This window comes from Nannospalax galili, unplaced genomic scaffold (genome assembly GCF_000622305.1).
Source record: "Nannospalax galili isolate Female #2095 unplaced genomic scaffold, S.galili_v1.0 scaffold1093, whole genome shotgun sequence".
Taxonomy (NCBI): domain Eukaryota; kingdom Metazoa; phylum Chordata; class Mammalia; order Rodentia; family Spalacidae; genus Nannospalax; species Nannospalax galili.
This window is the reverse complement of record NW_008333777.1, coordinates 894,997-903,267: the sequence shown is the minus strand read 5'-3', so window position 1 is coordinate 903,267 and position 8,271 is coordinate 894,997.

Sequence of the window (8,271 nt, the reverse complement as noted above, 5' to 3'; positions counted from 1 at the left end):
TCCCAGGCCCCTATTAGAATGGCCTGTTAAGCTCTTACTACAATCAACTGCTTTTCTAGCCCAAACTTCCAAAGCCTTCCACATTCCTCCAAAAACTCACATGGTCACGTTCTTCACAGCCAACTGTTCACTCTCTGGTACCAATTTCTGTATTAGTCATTTTTCTGTTGCTGCGATAGAAACACCACGACCAAAGGAACTTATCAAAGGAAAAGTTTATTTAGCTTATGGCTCCAGGGGCAAGAGTCCATCATAGCAGGTAGCATGGCAGCAGAAGTGACTGGAGAAGGAGCAGAAACTAAACTCTCACAGCTTCAAGCGGGAACAGGAAACAGAGAGAGCGACTAGAGATCCCACAAGCCTTAAAAACTCTCTAAGCCTATCCCCAGTAACAGGCTTCCTCCAGCACAGCCTCACCTTCTAAGACCTCCCAAAATAGCACCACCAAGTGGGAACAAAATGTTCAAATACTTGGAGCTTATAGGAGACATTCTCATTCAAACCATCACAGTATGCAATTTGGATTCCAAGATCTTTTAATAAGATGATGCTGCACAGCACTCTTCTGAACCAAATAACTTCCATCTCTGTGATTTTAGCTGTGCCTACTTGGAAAAGACCATCACAATTAGGCTTGTTGACTATATTGTTCTGTCATTAAAGGAGGGTAAACAAGGTCGTTGGGCCCTCACCTGAGTATCCAGCCACTTTTCCCAGGAAAGCTATATGTAATCACAAGTGGTTTTCTGGATTTGGGGAGAACTAAAGCATATAATCTTGGGAAGGGTAGGAAAAAGAAGATTGATATATGAAGTTATGAGGAAGTTGAAATTCATGCTGGGTAAAGACTTTGCAGTGCAACTACTCTCAGGACACCATATACATCTCTCAGTAACCCTTCACCCACCTCTGTAAGTAAATTCATTGGTTCCCCGGGGTGAACTTCAATGTAATCAAACATCACTTTGACCCTATAACCTTAGGGGATAAACACTGCTTACTACCCCCAGAAAGAAAATGTTCATGACAGATGGAAAATATATTTGTTAATGTTATTATGTCTCATGGCATTAAGGAATTGAGAATGTGAAAGATGTTAAAAGATATGAAAATGAAGATGTATTTACTTATTTATTTATTTATTTTGTCTTTTTGAGACAGGGTCTCCCTGTAGCCCCAGCTGTCCTGGAACTCACTATGTAGACCAGGCTGGCCTTGAACTCACAGAGATCCACCTGATTCTGCCTCCCGAGTGCTGGGATTAAAGGTGTGCACCACCATGCCCCGCTGAAGGTGTTTTTATTAAGGATTTATGTATGAAGATTAAAATGGCTGGATGTTTCCAGAATAGAAAGAAAAAAATGAGCCTATACAAATGATGAAGGTTTGAGATGGTTTGTTATGATATATGAAAGATGGGATGGAATAATGTACAGATAAGCTTAAAATTTCTAAGGTCATATTCAGTCAACTAGTTTAAGGAACAAAGTTTATATCTGGTCAAGATTTATTTAAGAGTGTTTGGTTTTTGTTTAAGTTCTGTGTATCACATGGTAATTAAAAGTACCAGACTGGTGTAACTAACCTTCTTGGGTATTTAATAACCATACTTTGAGGCCCATACTAATGTGATCAGAGGGACTTAAAGGGTCAAGATTTCCCCCCCTTGCCCTCCAAGGTCAATGAAGTCCCAGGGGACTATGGACCATCTCTAGAAAAGTCTTGTGACTGTGCAGAGTCACCTGTCCTCTTTTTCAGGGAGGCTCTGGAAACTGCACCTGATGGACTTGAACCAGTGTCCAGTCTATAAAGAGGAGGATCAACACAGAGGGAGATGTTACCTCAATGCTTCTACGTGAAGCCATGATCAAAGCAGAACCATTGACTTATCCTCACATGGAAATAACTGGTAAAAGACTAAAGGACCTAGAGGTTCTACCCAAGCCCAAGTGACCCCTGCGGATCAGATCCTCAGCTGATCTTTAAAAAATTGCTTAATTTAGGCCAACTTCCTGGTCTTAAATAGCCAACAGGAAAGTGTAACCAAAGAATAAAGTGATTGGTATGCTTCGTTAAGAATCCAAGGGATTACATTTTCCAGACTAAGTTCATAAAAGATGTTATTTTAGGCAATTATTTCTCATTAGTGATTTTTTTCTTAATAAGAAAATACTACTTAGATATAAGACTTCAAATCTTGACCCAGTTCAACACTGCAGTGCCCACCTGCAGCCAAAAGTCAAGGAATGATGGGTACATTTCTTTTTTCTCCCTGTCTAGAAGCTATTTGGGAGGGAACTCACACTGTGATTCTAGCTAGTCCAACAGCTATCTCAAAGTGTCTGAAAGCAAACTCTGAGTTCATCACTCTGGAGGCAAGCCTTGGAAACCAAAAGGAAAACAAAGGGAACCCAGTACTCTTGTGAGCCCATCAAGAAATTCTGCTGGTTCCCTAGAACTAATTCAAATGTAACTCCAAGGAAACTCTCTGGCCTCCTGGAAGAATGTTTTGGAAAATGAAGAGGTCTTATGGGTTCTATGATAACTTCCTTGGTAATCATGAGTGTCCTGATCCTGCATTATACCATGTGTTAGGGACCTAACTCAGGCTTATTGAGCCAAGCTATTACCAAACAAATGTCCCCTCCCTATAGACGTTTCTTATTCTGAGGTTTAACAAAAAGAGAACTTGATGAGTTTGAAGAAAAGAGAATTTAAGAAAATAAGAGGAGAAATTTGTAAGAAATATTAGATATTAGCCTTTTCTTTCAAACCCTGCAAAACTTAGAATGCGATTTATGACAAGGAGTTCTTTTTTTTTTTTTTTTTTCATGTGTATGAATGTATTGCCTGCATGTATGTGAGCAAATCTGTGTCATGCAATGCCTCAGAGGTCAGAAGAGGGCTTCGGATTCCCCTGGAACTGTAGTTAAGGATGGTTGTTAGCCACCATGTGGGTGCTGGGGATCGAACCTGGGTCTTCTGCAAGAGCAGTCAGTGCTCTTAACCACTGAGCCATCTCTCCAGCCCCATGACAAGGAATTCTAATCTTTTAATCATATCACACCCTGTAAGACATTTTTTTTTTTGGAGACAGGGTATCCCTGTATCCCCAGCTGGCCTGGAACTCGCTATGTAGACCAGGCTAGCCTTGAACTCACAGAGATCCTCCTGCCTCCGCCTCCCCAGTGCTGGGATTAAAAGCATGCGCCATCATGCCTGGCCCCTCTAAGACTTTTGATGCATTCCTGAGCCTGATGGCCTGGAGTAGTGGAGCTCCTCTCCCTTTGTGCCAATTCTTTTAAACTAGCCAACCAGGAAAAACTGTGAGGACAGAACCCAGACAATGGGGAAAATACACAGTTTTTTTGTGGTAGGAATAAAAGCCCTCCAAGTGTCTGGGTCCAGTGTGGGCTTGCTGGATCTGACTGATCTCACAGTCACCTTTTTGCAAAAGTAAAATCTGCCTTATGGAGTTACTTTTCTTTGTCCATGTATTCTTTGTGCAGTATTGATGGGGTCCTTGAACCTAGGATTTATTTCCAACTGTGTCTACAGTGCCAAGGTCAGTAAGCAGCTTCCGATGAGAACAGTATACAGAGTTCATTACAGAGCCACAGTGGGTGTGAGGGGGACCCAGCATGGCTAGGCCTTACTGAAGAGTTGATGAGGTGCCAACAAGGTGGAATTCCATTGTCACCCCAGAGCAAGAAGAAAGGGCTCTCTAGACTTGCCAGTCCTCTCTTGTCAACTGAGGTATGGAAACTCCTCTGTTTAAGAATCCCTTTGTCTATCCATTATCTCTCAGAAGGGAAGGATGGCCCTGATCATAAGATTACCCCAAAAATCTTTGCTTAAGGAGAAGGTCCAAATTTCAAGTCCTTGGTTAGAAACGGACATTTGCTCCGGGATGAGGGGCACCTGGGACTCTTCCCCTCTCTCTTCCTTCAGTGGTAGAGAGTCCTCCTTTATTACCTGAATGGGGTCACATTCACCAGTCAGAAAGAACCTTCTCCACTACCCCCATCTTAACACAGATCCACCTCCTTGAAGCAGCAAAATGATGTGAAGGGGAGAAGAGCCTGCTCACGCTCACTTTTCACGTTACTCAAGCAAGTTCTTGTGAACTGTAAGTAAGATGAAAACAAATAGAGGTCAAGAGAGATGACTGGGGGGTGGGGGGGGGACACCAAGCAGCAGCAGCAGGGACTCTTGAGACTTTAGGCAGGCGACATGCCCAAGTCCAACAAGAGCCGGCTGAGCGTTGTTGTGTGTTGTTGGACCATCCCCAGGTCGGATCTTCCAGCCTGTTGTTTTCTTTTTAAAGCAACTTGGCATTTTATTCCATCTACTTATAGCACAAGGATCAGATGCTCAAGGCAGGAGTGTGGTGGGGTGGGAGGAGGCAAGAACCACGCATTGAAGATCTAGGTCCCCTCTTTTTCAGGGCTTAGGGCTCTGATGGTGTGTGTTCACAAACCAAGACATCTCAGGGTTCCCTTCTCAGCTCACTTCCATAATCAGGTATCTCCTTCCACATGGATTAGGAGCCAGCCCCCACCCCCCCGCCGCCCCATCTTTGTGGACACTGAAGACAAGCAGGAAGCCTGAACTTTTTCTGCAGGCTAGCATTCATCCACTCAGGGAAAAGCTAGTTGGCAGCAGACCCAGTCCTGTCTACGTCCAGGCATGGAGATGTAGGCAGAAAGGACCAACCCTGACCCCCAGAGCTCCTAACCTAACTGAGGCAAGGCACATACATGTCATGTGTCTCTGTTGGTACATAATTGCAAAGTGCCCCATGGAGAAATCATAGAGCCTGTTGGAAGAGGTGGCCATCTACTGCTCAAGAGGCCTCCTTGAAGGAGATTTTTTAGGCCTACTCTGACAATATTCTGAGAAGCAATTACACTTCAGCTTCTTACTTGTCTGAGCAAAAGATGTTCCCAGGAGCCAAGCTCTCCAAATACCTTCAGAGCAATGGCTCTGACAGGCTTTGAAACACCTCAGACCAACACTTTCCAGTCTGGACTCTTGTCTGCCAAGCTTCTGACCTTTCCTATAAAACCTGCCCCGAGGAAAGACACTACTGTGACTCCACCTCTGCACCAGAGATGGCGAGTCATCCCGGTTTGGTTTCTTCCCTCTCCTTTACCTGCTTTTCACTGGTGACTGGCCACCATCTCTACTACTTGAGATCTCTGTCCACTCTGAATCCTTGGCTCAGGCTCCCACCGTCTCTTGCCTGATGGTCTTCTCTCTGTCCTGGTTTGTCTCCTGATTCTAGCCTGAATTTCTTCCAATGTAGTTCTCCCAGAAGGAGCGTTCTAACATGGAAGTCTGACCACTGAAGCAACTAGTGTTTATTTAGTACTTGCTGTGTGTCTACGGCTATGGCATGGGCATGTCACTTACCCTCTAGGACTTAGAAACTTAAGAAGGTGAGCCGTCCACTAGCCAAGATGACCATGCTCTAAGCGAGACTGGTGACATGAACTGGACATAGTTTGCTGCTATCTTCTACTACTGTAGTGCTTACAGTTCTTCCATTGAACCATGGAACCTTCTGGATGGAAGTCAAACTGTCCTATCAATCTCATTTCCTAGAACTCCCACCCTCCAATCTTCCCCATTGCCCACCATGCCTCATTGCCAGGTACCAACTGGTATAAAATAACAGACAGGACCACTCATGGTCCCAAATAACAGGGCAGCTTTGAACGCCATCCTTCCTCTTCCTGCCTCTTGACCCTGCTCCTCCAGGCTTAGTGAAAATTCTGTCTTTTCCACATTTCTCCTGAGAAATATGCTGTCTGGGTGCCACCACAGCCTGCCAGCTCCCTGTCTCCAGACTTACACTGTGTTACAACTGTCTTGATGCTCTTGCCAAGGCTTGATTTTAGGTTCTCTGGTGTAGGAACTGTGTCTTTTCTTTTGACCATCAAAGTCTGGCATATGGTAGGTGCCTAGTGAATGGTTATTGAGTTGAAGCAGTTCTTAGAATCACTGATGATTAGAATCTGTGTTCAGCTGAAGGTTCAGAGATTGTTCACACCAGAGAGGGGACAGAGGTGAGCAAATGAATGTTTGCTGTGGACTGAATGTGTCCCTCACCACCGTCCAAACTTACACTGAAATCCTTGTCTCCAGGGTGTTTGTATTAGGAGGTGGGGCCTTCAGGAGGTGATTGGCTGGATCATGATAGTGGCACTGTCATGAATACAATCAGTATTCTTATACGAGAGACCCCAGAAGAATCCTTTTACCCCCTTCTACCATGCGACAATACAGCGAGAAGGCTCTGTCCATGAACCAGGAAGTGAGCCCTCACCAGACACAACTCTACTGGTGTCTTAGCCTTGGACTTCCAGCTTCCAGATCTGTGAACAATACATTTCCGTTGGTGAGCCATTAGTCTATGCTACCTTGTTATAGCACTTGAACAGACTAAAACAGTATCACGAAATATAACTAGCTAAGACATTTGTTTGGAATCAGGCCTACCTTGGGGACACTTTGCCACAAAGGCTGCAAAGAGACAGCAAACCCCAGGGATTAAAGAGACTGTAGCTGCCGGATTTAAACCTGGCATCCCAAGTGCAGTTTATCACATGGCATGCAGCCATCACGCACAGCTTTCAGGAGCATGTGGCTGAAAAGCATGCTGCCTTTTGTAAGGCGTAGCATCTGAGTCTGCTATGGGCTAGCTGGATGACCTCAGGCATGTCCCTCAACCTTTCTGTACCTCACGGTTCTCATCTCAAAATAAAGGAAATAAAAGGTAGCAACTTTTTAAAATTTTGCTTCACTATAAGATCACACATGCAAGAGTGATCTTATTATCTAAAATGGTAGCTAATATCATTACCCATAATACCTTTATGCATCACGACAAATTTAGGGGATTGTTTTTGTTCTAAGAATTTCCTAGTGCCTCTTTCAATTAGCAAAGACTTCCCTAGGAATGGAAATTCTATGTGCAGAAAACCTTGTATTTTCACAAATTCATAACCCAGGAATTAAGCCTGATCTTCTAACTCAAAGACAAGCTGTTAGGCACCTCAGTTCCTCACTTTGGACTCAGAAATTGCCGGAGACTCGCCATCTTGGGTAAAAAGCAAGCCCAATGCTAAGTAACCAGGGATTAGAAGACCATCAATAGTTTGTGACAGGCACTTCCTGAGATGTCCATCCTGGTCAAATAGGAGCAATCATTCAATATATGAGGATCGCTCAATTTAATCTGTTCTTTTCATATAGATTGATTGGATCAGCAGAGGTACAGAGCCAGGAGACAATTGACATTTCTACATCCTTGTCAGACAAACCAGAGAGGGGAGGAGGCAGAGACTTGCCCAGGGAACCCACCCTACACAGCGTCTACCTGTGTCCCTTTAAGTAGTTCAGGAGCTCAGGGATCCTAGGCTCGGGGTTCAGGGGGTATTTGAAGGAACAGGCTGATGCACATACTGCTCATCTTTGAGCCCTGACAACTTGTACTAATGCAAGTTCTTCTCTTATCCCTTTCTCTCTCAACCAAGACCAGATTGCTCAAATCACAAATGATATGTAGGAGGGGGTCCAGAGAGCTTTGAAAGCCAGTAGCCCTGAGAAGCCCCTTCCACCCTCACGGCAAACAGCACAAAGCATCAGTGTCAGCAGAGGGCTTGCTGATACAAAGCAGGTACCAGATCAGCCAGAGTTAAAGTGTGAGATTATGTTTTTAAAAATTAGTTTCTTTGAGGTCAACCTGGTGAATTCCAGGTCACCAGGGCTACATAGTGAGACCTTGACTCAATAGCAAACAGACAACTACAGAAATTTCTCCATCTGGAATATATCTAGGAAGAAGATAAAGGGTGATAGAATTTCTTTGAGAAAGGCTAGGTAAAGCCAGTGGGGATGGATTAATAGGACCACAAAGGAAGTCTGTCTTTTCCATAGACTAACACATCACTTCCGTCTTGGGTGAGCTACACAACTTCTAACCTATGACTTCCCTCCTGCCCTGATGTCTTACAGTGTGAGAAGACGTGTTCATGTGCACCTTATCCCACCCACTACTTCTAAGGGCATATCTTAGGTGATACAGAGGCACATTGCTTCTAAATCTTGAACCACACAGGGAAAAAATGATCCCTTCTCCGTTTTCTTCCAGTCCTGCCAAGCACAGGGAGAAAGGCTCAGTTTGATACTAAAACATCTTTAACACAATGGTTTTCCAAAACTTGACTTTCTCTCTGTTTACCAAAGAGAGAGTAGACCCAGGGC